At 38.3% G+C, this 12548-nt stretch overlaps 1 protein-coding gene across 6 annotated transcripts in view; it reads right to left on the bottom strand.

Annotated features, from left to right (window-relative positions):
* Nucleotides 1-12548, bottom strand: part of Kiaa1328 (KIAA1328 ortholog) — a 294152-nt gene that overhangs the window by 68556 nt on the left and 213048 nt on the right. The gene's annotated exons all lie outside the window — the stretch shown is intronic.

The following is a 12548-nucleotide window of genomic DNA, read 5'->3' as shown; positions in this document are numbered from 1 at the left end:
TAACCTTTTGTTTTATTGAATTTAAATGCCAGGGAAATGCTGATGCAGTCTTGGGAGACTGAAATACTTTTATAAGGAAGAATAGCTGTCATTTATTAACACAAAGAACAATTACTTGATAGGATGCCTTCTGACAAAAAGCAGATTGGTATTCTCATCATAGAAAAGGCATTATAAAAAAAATCTAGCCTAGACCTCTGAGACTTGAATAATTTAAAGCTGCATTTGGTGCAATTTGAATTTTTCTTTAGGGAGGCAAAGTTAAATACCTTTAATTTGTTCTAATTATTTCAAATTTGCAAGTTAATTATGGCTGATCATTAAATAACAAAAAGGACTATCGTCTCCATAGAGTTTTACCTCCTACCCTCTGCATTACTTAAGCTAGATTTTAGTATGCATGAATTAACTTTCTAAATAATCACACGGTTTGACTAAATGGCTCAGTAAAATGAGCTCTGATCCTCAGAATAAGCATTAATGGACATTAGAAATGCTACTGGGACTCATGTTACTTACATTATAAGTATTTTTAATGGAGCCTTATTTACTAATCTTTATGTACTGCTCAAGTTAGAATGCCATATAGATACATTATTCTGCTTTACTGGAGGAAAAGTCCAATCTTGGAGACAATAAAAACAAATGTCCATTTAACACCAGCTACATTCATGTTGAAATTTATGCAGGGATGTGATGATGGGATTTCACTTGTTCTTGCTGTTCATCTCAATAAATCAATCTAGGCCAGACTGGTTGCTCACTCTATAAACGGAGTATTATTGATATATTATGTGACTCAAACAGCAAAGGGAGGTTTAGTAACAACTCCAAGTGGAACACTTCAATCCCATCTACTGCTTTAAAAGAAAGACTTGGTGATATTTTCTGCTTTCCAGCTTCTGGGCATCATTTCTAAGCATATTGGCAAAAAAATGAACATGAAGCCAGATGTCACATAACCATACTGCTTAGAAATTTCTTTAAAAGTTTTCCTAAATATTCCAGATAAATCTTCACATCCTTAGAGACAGATTGAACAAAAATATTTTGAGACCAAAAAATCTGCAGAATTTAATAAATGAAATGTTCAATATGCTCTTTTATCTGTTTTCCCACTTCAGAATCATCAATGTAAGTTTTATTTTCATATCCAGTGCATTGGATCAGACAAGCCTACTATGTGTTGGTTCTGTATCCAGGCATGGAAGCACACAATGGAATAACTATCTTTGAATATTTATGGGTAAACAAGGAGAAATAAGTAGGCAGACAATGCATATACACTATAGTGTGGAATTAGGATGGTTGTGTAAGCAAAACATAGGGAGGAGAAAACAGTAACAGGAAGCTTTGAAAGGGATGGAAGGGAAATGAAGACCCTGAGGTAAGAGAAATCATGACAAGGGGGTGGTAAGTTACTATGCAGAGGCAATGGCATGGTCCCTGACTCCATGATACAGCACTTCTATGAACAATTTATATTATGGGCTGGAGAGATGGCTCAGCTATAAGCACTTGCTATTTGCTGCTTTTCCAGAGAACTTAGGTTTATTTCCAGCACCCACACAGTGGATCGGTTCCAGGGTATCTGACATTCTCCTCTGACTTCCACAGGGGCCAGACACATATGTAGTATACAGACTATGAAGACAAAACATCTATGCATATAAAAGTTAAAAAAGAGAAGAATTTATTCCAGATCCCTTAATTGTACTAAGTAGAATGATGGTCTCTGGACAATAGAAGTCCTATAGACATAGCTGAAACATGCTTTGTATAGTGTAGGGAAGAAAGGAGTGTGTGACTGTAGGAGCAGAACTGGGTAGTTTTTAGCTATTTCTAAGTTCTGGCAGATGTAATTACTTAACTTGTCTTGGCCTCATAGGCATCTCTTCTAAAAAAAGATTAATTATTCATTATCAACTCCTGTTGTCATTATTATTACATTAGGCAACATTTTAAAAGCCTAGAGAAATAGCTGGTTCATAGTATATGCTCAATAAATATGCACAGACTGGTCGAATAGATGGGCATTATGATTATTGAGATTATAGAGGAAAGGTAGATCATTTTTTTCATGTAGAGATTAAATGGATAAGTTATGGAGATGCTGAATTTGAGGGATCTGCAAATGACTCCTGAGAGACCATTTCAGTACACAGTTGTAAAAACAGTGTTAGACTTCAGGAAGAAAAGAGATGTGGCCCGAGACAGAGACTAGTGTAATTGGCATAAAAATATGACCTAAAGTTATAAGAATGAGCCGAGAAGATGGAAGAAGATAGAAGTGTCAAAATTAAGACAGCAGGCAGAGGGAAAGGAAGCAAAAGCCGACGGAAGTACTACCCAACGAGGAGAGAAGCAGAGAAGGAAAGAATACTGCCAAGAAAACACAGACATAAAAAGGATATTTGGATACTAAGTCAACCCATAATGCTTGGAATTAATCCTGTTTGGTTATACTGCATAAACTATTCTGTATTGCTGGGTTTGGCCCATTAAGATTCTATTAAGGATTTTTATATCTATATTTAGGTTTATAGTTTCAGAGGGCTAGAGTCCATGACGGTGGAGCAAAGGTATAGGGACAGGAACAGCTGAGATCTTACATTTTGATCTGCAAGTAGGTGGCAGAAGAAGTCAGAGAGATACTGAGAGAGAGAGACACACACATGCAAACAGAGACAGAGAGACAGACAGAGGCACAGAAAGACAGAACAGTGCAAGTCTTATATGCTTAAGGGGGCCATTCTCACTCAAACTATCACACCTACCTAACAGGTGTTTTTTGAGGGTTTCAATGATATAATAGAGTATAAAGGGGTCTTCATATCAGAATGTTAAATAACTGCTACTCTACAGCATAACAGGTGATGAGCCTAGAAGTATTTACCAATATGCACTTTAGGGTTCAAAATAGCTTTATTACCCCAAGAACTCTCAAAGTTATTCTTATATAGTCATATCCAACGCTCTACACCAAATGCCTATAGCAGCTACTATGTTTCATACAACCATATTTTTTAATTTTAGTTTTTTAAATATTAAAGTATAATTATATCATTTCCCCCATCTCCTTTCTTCCTTTAAACCCCTCCTATGTACCTTTCCTCCCTCTCAAATTCATGGCCTTCATTATTGTGACATATATATGTGTATTGAACCATCTGTTACAATAACAATTAAAGAAAATACACACACACACACACACACACACACACACACACACACCCTGTAGAATCTCTTTAGTGTTGCTTGTATGTTATGACTTCAGGGCTGATGGTTTGGTATTGGATAAGCAATTAGGGTGCTCATTCTTGGGGAAGGCTATCTCTCCCACTCTCAGCAATCCTTAGTTGCCTGTCTTTGTCTAGGGGTGGGATCCAAGGAGGTTTCTCCCTTCCATGTGAGCATGCCTATTGCTGGACACAGCTACATTTTTATCTCTTACAGAGTGAATGTTAGGGAAATGGATCAAATGGGATGCCTTTGAGCCTCATTTGAGTTGTCACATGTGTAGTAGTTAACTTTTCTGCCAAAAAATAATCTACTATATGGATTACTATTTGAGTATATTTATATGGCATGCAGGTTTTATCTAGTATAAATAAATAGAATGTTTATCTATGAACATTCAATTAACTACAGGACCCATGCCAAATTTCAGTCACATGGTAAAATAAGAAACTGTTAAGTCTTAAGTAATAATAAATTCATCTTTAAAAATGAACCCTCTTCTTGTATTCTCAATTTAAAATTTCGTGAAAGCCTTGAAAAAAGTAAAAGGAAGAGATTATCTGAGCCCAGGGGTTTGAACAGCCTGGGCAACATAGTAAGGTATTTTTTGAACTTTTGTTGTTGTTGTTAGTATGTCTTATTCACAGAAGCACCACTGAATGAAGGTGCATGTAATAGAAATCTGGGTAGAAAAGAAGGTGAAGCATTTTAGAGGGATTCAAGAAACATGAAAAAGGCCCCCTAATTGGAGCAGCCAGCTTCCAGATACAAAGTCATGATTACTTGCTATTTGTATGGGTCATGCCCTGGCACTCATGTGACTTAGAGCCATTCAATAGTATGAAAAGCCCCAGATCTGAATAAGGATACAGTGAAAGGTTTTAATTATCCCAGTGTGAAGAGCCTAAGGGAAACCAATCATGCTTTAAACAAATTTTATTAATGTATTTTTTTAATTGATTCTTTGGTAATTTCACATCATGCACCCCAATCCCACTCATTTCCCAGTCCCTCTGTATCTGCCCATAACCATTGTAGTGTCTTCCCCAAAGGCTAAGTAAGGTTCAAAGCCTCTGGCTTCTGGTACACCATCAATACCGAACCCTCACTGAAGCACTTCTTGGATATCCTGCAGTTTCCCTGAGTCATGGAGATCTTGTGGCTATGGTTCCATAGGACCACTTTCTTCACAGGCTCCAACAGGTCATAGATGGGGTAGATGTTGGGGACTGCCCAAAGTCCCGGATGTGTGTATCTGAGTGGTAGCTGGGTTGTTCTGACTGAGCCTCTGGGACCATCCCCCTCAGGTGAGGGGCAGATTCAGCTCTCCCACACCCATGGTGAGGGGTGTGGCCAATTTTCCCAGGGGAGGAGGGTATGGAGCTCTCCTATTAGGAGCAAGACCAGCTTTCCCATGCTGGGGTCATCTCTCTGCTCCAGGCCAGCTCAGCACAGCCCTCATACTTCAACACATGGTTCAACACATGGTTCACATGAGCCCCAGTGGTAAAACTGGCAATGGACATCAACACAGACCCCAGCTGCAGCAGGACCATGGACCCAGACATGGCCAGCAGCAACAGTTTGGGCTTGGATGTCACCATGGCCCCGGGTAGCAGTACAGGCTTCTCAGATCAGCATGAGCTGGGCATTAGTGTGGTCCTAGGACTCCAACACGGCTCCAGGTGGCAGCTCAGACCCCTGGCAGTTGCATGACCTTCAATGATAACAGGAGCCATGGACATTAACACAGTCCCTGGATGCAGTAGGGCCATGGACCCTTGGGCACAGCTAGCACCAGATGTTAACATGCCCCCCCCCCAGGTGGCAACACAGGCCATCTGTATGGTCCAAGTGGCAGCATGACCCTTGGACACCAATATGGCCTCAGGTGTTAGCCCAGATTCTGGTCATCTGTACTGCCTTTGGTGATAACTAGAGCCATGGACGTCGACACAGACAATGGCTGCGCTAAAACCACAGACCTAGACATGGTCTTTAGCAGCATACTGCCAATAATGCTTCTTTAATGTTAGTAGTGACATGTAATTTACAGATATATATATATATATGAATAGGACTGCAAACACACACACACACACACACACACACACACACACACACACACACACACACACACACACAGCTAGCTACTGGATTTACTGTTCAGTTACCAAATGAACCACACTTTGAAACTTCTGCTATTTGAAATTGGGCTCCTGGATTATAATCTTCTATAAAAAGCCTTCTGTGTGTGTGCAGAAGTGTGATTCATCAAAGTCTTCACTATTAGGTAAGATGCTTCATTGATTACTGGAGAGATGTGAAGAATAGGGGCAGAGCTGCTAAATACATAGATATAAATAATCACTCAGCCATAGAAAACCATGACAGTGTGTTTTGTCTCCTCCTTCATGCACCAGAGATGCAAGGTCCTCTTACATTGCCCAAAGGTGCTGCAAACAAAATCTGAGGATCTTAACTATGGCTCCTAAGGTTGCCTTCGCAATACTTCTCAGCCATATTTCCATGTTAGAAAGCATGCTAGAGTGACTTTGGTACTACTTTAAATCTCCAATGACCCAAAGATAAGCTAAAGATATTCGCTAAAAATACTAAGTATTACAATGAAATGTTTACTTGATGTCAGTCACATTACAGCAGGACACCTGTCACACTGATTCACACAAGTACAAGCAGTGTAGAGAGGACCCTGGCTAGTCTTCCCCTACTAGAAAGGATCAGAATCACCCAGGGTGCTATCTAAACATACATCCCTGGGCCTTGTCCCTCAACACTGTGATCTAGCAGGTGAGGCCTAAATGTCCTTGGAATACCCTATAATTTGTCTCAAAACATGGATTTTAGTTTTCGTAGTTCATAATTAAAGGGATTAGATCACACAAACTGAAAATTTGATGTGACGACTAAACACTACTGAAATTATTTGGGCAACTCAATCACTAAAATCTACAAATACATATTACTATGAATCAGTCAACAAAACCATAATAGGGTTGTGATGAAGTGGGAGACACAGAAGGCAAGGCCTTGGCATACAGGGCCATCCTCAGCCCTCCTTGTCCTATCAAGATCCCTATGAAAAATCAGCTTAAGTATCTGTCATATCAGGGGGTTCCAGGATGAAGTTTAAATGTATTACAAAATGATGCACATCTTTAGATATTCTTAGAATTCTTGTTCAAATGCTTCTGTGAAATCAGCATTTTCTTCCTATTATATTCTCTTTCAAGGTCAGAAAGCTTATAAAAATGAACTAAGATTGTGTTAATAACTGTGGTAAGTAATTTTTAAAGTAAATAACATATTCATATGATTAAAACACTTTAATATTATAACACAGAATAGACACATACCAAATGATACATTATAAAATCAAGATTAACTTGCAAAAATAAATCAATACTGTTTCTGGTTTGCATTTTCTTCCTCTTTACACATTTCAATTTTTAAAAATGAAGCTCATTTCAATGATATTTTGAGAAAGGGCCTTCCTATGTAGCCCAGGCCTTAAACTCACAATCCTCCTACCTCAGTTTATGGGTTGTGGGGGAAATACACTCCCATACCCTGCTAAGATGAAAGCTTTCATCTAAGAATACCTGTAGATGTCTCATCGTTTCCAAAGAAAATAGAGACAATCCCCATACCTATTCAGCCAGCTTTCCCTAATGTACATATCATATAAACCTACTGCACTAAGAAAGCAGCATTGGTACATAAATATTGACTAAATTCTAGACAACTGGATTCCATCAATCATTGCATGTCTTCCTTTGTGATCATCTAGTATCTAATACAAGGTACTGTATTTAGGTATTATATCTCCTTAGTTTCCTTTAGCCTGTTACAGATGCTCAACATTCCCTCTTCTTCCATGATTTATATGACCAGTTTGCAGAGGTACTGGACAGCCATCTAATGCCCCTCAATTTGTATACTTCTCTTGTTTTCTCACGATTAGTGTTCTGAGCATTAAAAAAAAAAAATAGAGAAGCACACATGGTAGTGCATGTCAATAATCCCAGCACTTGGAGGCCGAGGCAAGCAGATCTGAAGTTTAAGTACAGCCTAAGAGATTCAAAGCCTCCCTGAGCTATGTATGCATCAAGACTCTGACACAAAACAAAGCCAAAACCAACAATGTAGAAGTGACGTTCTTCATCACACTAAAGCAGCTACATGGCACCAACATGACTGAATTGCTGGTGAGATTGAGCTCAGCTGTTTGATTAGGTTAGGACTGCCAGATCTCCTGCTTTCCACTTATCTTTCCTCTATGAGAGTTGCTAACTGCAGCTTATGCTGAAGAGGAGTAAAGACTCACTTTGCCTTCCCCAGGGGATAAGAACTTAGGACCGGATTAGGAATTTACAATGAAAACACATATTTTCTCTTGTATATATTCATAATATATTTTGAGTTATAGCCCGATGTCATGCTAATTAATTTTGTTGTTTAAGCTGATCAAACTTCCGTGCTCTCTGGTGTTACCTGTATCTTCCTTTCATTTCATTTCTGTCATCCTGACCATTACCTGTTTCTTTTATCAGAGAATGGTATTTAGGAACCAAGATTTGAATCCTAGAGGAATTCATTGCTACTGGTATCACTGCTTTTAGGTCTCTTTTGCAAATCTAAGCACACATGTGCACATGTGTACACATACATATGCACACGCGCCCACACACACACACACACACACACACACACACACACACACACACACACACTCACTCACAGTTAAGTTTCTGTAAACAGTTAATATGATTTGATATACACATACGATTGACTGAATTGTTTTCCCTTATATGTTTAATCTTACTCCAATCCATCAAGGACACAAGAAAGTTAACATGTGCAAGCCAGTTAGAAAACTCTGTCTTCTAAAATTAAGGAAATAATACATAATATCTATGTTAAGCCTTGTACTTTGTTTTCCTTTTAAATGGAAGTTCAAGTTGAGTATATATAAACATGAGTATATATAGTTCTTTTAATATTAACGTAATACCTACTTGGTCCAGCTTTATCCCTTTGCTTGTCTGTTACTTTGCACCATAGCAGTTTCATGCTAATAGACGGTGGTCATGAGTGTCAGTGGCCATGACAGGGTAGGCATATATACCTCATTGGAGCAGATACTCATTCTAGAAAAGCATTCTTCCTTTGATGCACATAATGCTTCTGACAATGGACTTACAGAATGTCTTATCCACCATCACAGCACTTTGTACAGTACTGCTTCTCATCACTTCCCTTAGAGAAGTGAAGTATGGTGAATGCTCACACTCAAGTAATTGGTCTGTTTTTAGTACATCCCTCCATCATCATGAAGCAGCTATCTCCAGAGAATAGTGAAATGGCCTTTTTGAAGACCCAGTTACAGGGTCAGAGAGGTACTTTGTGGAATTGAACAAGCTTCTGCAGGATACTCTAAACCAGTGGTTCTCAACCTGTGGGTCTTGACCCCCTTTGGGGATCACATATCAAATATCCCGCACATCAGATATTAACATTACTATTCATAACAGTAGTAAAATTACAATTATGAAGAAGCAGTGAAATAATTTTATGGTTGGGGTCACTACAACATGAGAAACTGTATTAAAGGGTTGCAGCATTAGGAAGGTTGATAACCACTGCTCTCAACTTTTGTCTATGTATGGATGCTGCTTTCTTCTATATCTTGGATCCAATGGCTAGGAGAGAAGGGCAGGCACAGCAATGGCTCCACTCATTATACTCTACTATTCACTAGCAAAATTTTGCTTCTCTCTCCAATGACCCTAAAGAGCGAACGTTTCTGTTAGGAAGCAATAGCTTCCCAGAACTACAAGTTGACACTGTTACTTGGACATTTTAGACAATTCATACCTCTGAATTAACAGGTGAAGAAGGCAGTTACTGGGGTGACTGATCATGATTACCTGGGGGAGGAGGCTCCTTCCTATACAAGGGAGGAGTTTGCTTACAGTCTAAAGGCTCTGTTACTGCTCCCCTAGATGAAAGCTGATAGGAAGCTATAATGGACTACGATGGCCCAGCATCTTTGGGAATGAAGGTTTGTGTAGTCCTACCAACTAAAGCAGCACTTAGATGGCTGCTTGAGGTATATCGGCAACGGAACAAAGGAGTTATAAATACTAGCCGTGGCCAATACTGGTTATAAATACTAGTTACTTTCAGAGATGAAAATGGTGGTAATTTTAAATATTACCTTCTAATTTGGTTCTGAATATGTCAATATATGTATATTAGCAAATATTTTTGCTCCCTTCTTCCTAAACTTTTATCACATAACAGATACAGTAAAAATGTTTACATCTTGACATATTAGTTATAAGGAAAGGAGGGAGTAAATATTCCCCTTGCACTCTCTTCTTGGGAAAGGGTCAGTTACGAGGTCAGTGGTGTGCAGGTTAACTGCATAATGAAATAGAGAAATGTACACTTTATTATTTAGAGGTTAAGTATGGTTCAGTGATGTGTGTATGGGTGACAACTTCAAAGGCATAGGCTGTGATGCTGTTTTCCATGTGCCAAAGTCCTCAGGCTAAAGTCCTCAGTTAATGAAATCAAACACTAACAGTAGTTGTTATTTTTAATCAAGGTAAGCTATAAATATAATTGAAGATGTGAAATCCTAGGCAATTTGGATGGGAATGATTCTAGTTCTTAAAAAACTGAAAAGTAGAGCCAGGACTGTCCTCAATAAGAAGAAAAGTCTTCTGAGGTTTACAGCTTTATCATGTTTCCAAGTTTTAGCTGCCCTTTCTGATAGCACCTAAGTTCAAACTTACCTGGCCAACACCAACTGTGTAAACCAACTTTGCAACATGTCTCACAATATCTATCTTCTCTGATTCTGTTTCTCTGGTGAACACAGCATCAACAATAGAGCCTCAGTCTATCAGTTAGACCAAGGATCAGATTCAAGGGTAAGTAATTAAGGCTCGTATACAGTGTACACCAAAGCAGAAAATGCCAAACAGCAAAGCAATGCAGAAAATCAATCTTCACTACAGGAGCAATAAGGAAAGCAAATGAGCTCAATATAAAAATGTCTCTGTAGAATTATAAAAAATTAACACTGTTTCATATGCAATAGTGACTTCTTCTGAGACAGCAGGTACCTAGTGCAAACCATCATAGGCCAATCGAGATGACTGTATTCTCAAATACTTTATGCATACTTAGGAACAAGGTCGTTATTTTTAGCTTATTATCTAATAACTCTTCAACTATTCTATGCATCTACAGAGTGCCTACATATGGATACTTTCACAAAGAAAACTGCTTTAAAAAACATAATGAATGCACTTGCTGTTTTTTACTTGTATATTATGTGTTTATATGAATGTTCAGAATCTAAAAAATATATTTTTAACTACCTCTAGGCAATTAGAAAAGCAAATTGAGGATACTGCTAATTAAAATTAAAATCTTTTATGGCATTTAAAAATTATGTTCATTCACAGGGAACTCTTGGGACTTCTGAAAACTAGAATAAATAAATTGACTTAATAATCACTATTCTTAACCTTGCTGCCTGTACTCAATAGGAGGAACATAAAAGTCTCATATGCCGATGGGATGGTTGTTTGTAAAATGACTTTTGGCTTCCATCTATTTTGTTTAGTGCTTACACCCTCCTCTTAATGCAAAATATCTAATGAGTAAATATTTCAGTCGTATAAGGGAAACAGAACAATATATTTATAGATTCCTTCATGGGAAAATTGACCTGCACATATTTTGTCAATTGGCTCACGATATATAGAAGCAGTCCTTTGGAAACTACCAAAAGATTATTAACTAAAAGTTGTAGGCCTCAGACTCATTTGCAATTATTGGGGTCTTCAAAAAAGCCATTAAAAGTGACAACTGTGAACAGCTGTCATCTTCAAGTCTGTTGTTTTTCTCTATCTCCTGAGAAAGTGTTCAAGATCCAAGATGCCACCTCTGCTCCATACTGTGACAAGAACTTGTACCTTTCAGATTTCAGCAAGTCAGGGAGTTACTGTTTAATGGGAAATCAAACTTCTCACCCCTAGTAAGTCCTAGAATGAGGTTATCAAAGTGAGCAGGCTCAGACAGAAATGGAAGTTCCAGTGTCCCAATCCTATTAATGCCCTTGGCTTGGAAGAAAATTACTTTTAAGGAGTATTTGTGTAAGTACTTAGAGCATAGAATCACTGATATTCCATCCATTCATGTGCAGCAGGTAAGTTTTAATTGGTCACACAATTTTATTACTATTGCTTGCATTTAGTTAGTTATAGCAACAGTATTTTTAGGAAATACTCTGATTTCTATCAACCACATGCACAAATATGCATCCCTATGAAAGGGTATGCAGCTAGAAAATCCATCATATTGAAAAATCTGTGAGTTGCCATATAAGGAAATAACCCACTAACTAAGGCATTATATGCTTTGATGTATTAAGATGACACATCTGATTAAACGTATCTAGACCCAAGAACATGAAGTTATGACATACAAAGACACAAATTATAAGCATATGTGTGCCAGATATGGGGGTGGGTGGGACAGGAGGCTTTCTTTTCCTAGTTGAAAGTCTTTGATCTGAAAAGTAATAGTAAATCGTGTATAGACAACAGCTTGGAAGGGCCCTCAGTGGCCTTTGTTTTCAGTCTACTAGCCATCCTTTGAAAGCCAGTGTTTGGGGCAAGGGTGAAGAAAGGTGTCTCCATCTGAGGCGCAAGAAGGAAGTTCTACTGTAGAAGGGAGTTCTACTGTAGAAGGAAGTTCTACTGTAGAAGGGAACAGGCCCAGGCACGACACAGACAGGCACCAGACTGTGCTGGCCTTTCTTGCTTCTTCCCAGGAAAATGTGCAGTATATTTATCATGAATTTATATTTTTAAACTTGTTGGTTACACATACTTTTTAAATATTGTTACCAGTAACCAACAAATAATCAACATCCCAAATAGGATTGAATAGTACCTGTTCCTTTTATGAAACCACCACACCTATGGCATATAGAGAGACTGCTAAACAGCCATCTTAGAAGATCAGTTTAAAAGCAAGTCCTAAACAGTACAAACAGGTGCAGATGTGCAGGAAAATCTTTCCGGGGACCATGTATTCTGAAGAAAGGCTTTGCAGCACTTCTTCAGTTCCCAGTGAGATTTAATTCCCTTAGAATTTCAAATAATACTAAAAACATGACATATTTTAAAGAAGTTTTAGTTGCCTAAAGTGATGGTTAGTGAGTTAAGGCTAGTCCAATAGCCTTCACAACCTAAGGTTACACT

Source organism: Peromyscus californicus, unplaced genomic scaffold, assembly GCF_007827085.1.
Source record: "Peromyscus californicus insignis strain IS unplaced genomic scaffold, ASM782708v3 Scaffold_17__1_contigs__length_78620276, whole genome shotgun sequence".
NCBI classification, from domain to species: domain Eukaryota; kingdom Metazoa; phylum Chordata; class Mammalia; order Rodentia; family Cricetidae; genus Peromyscus; species Peromyscus californicus.
Note: the sequence above shows the minus strand (reverse complement) of the source record. Positions and strands in the feature narration are given on the sequence as shown.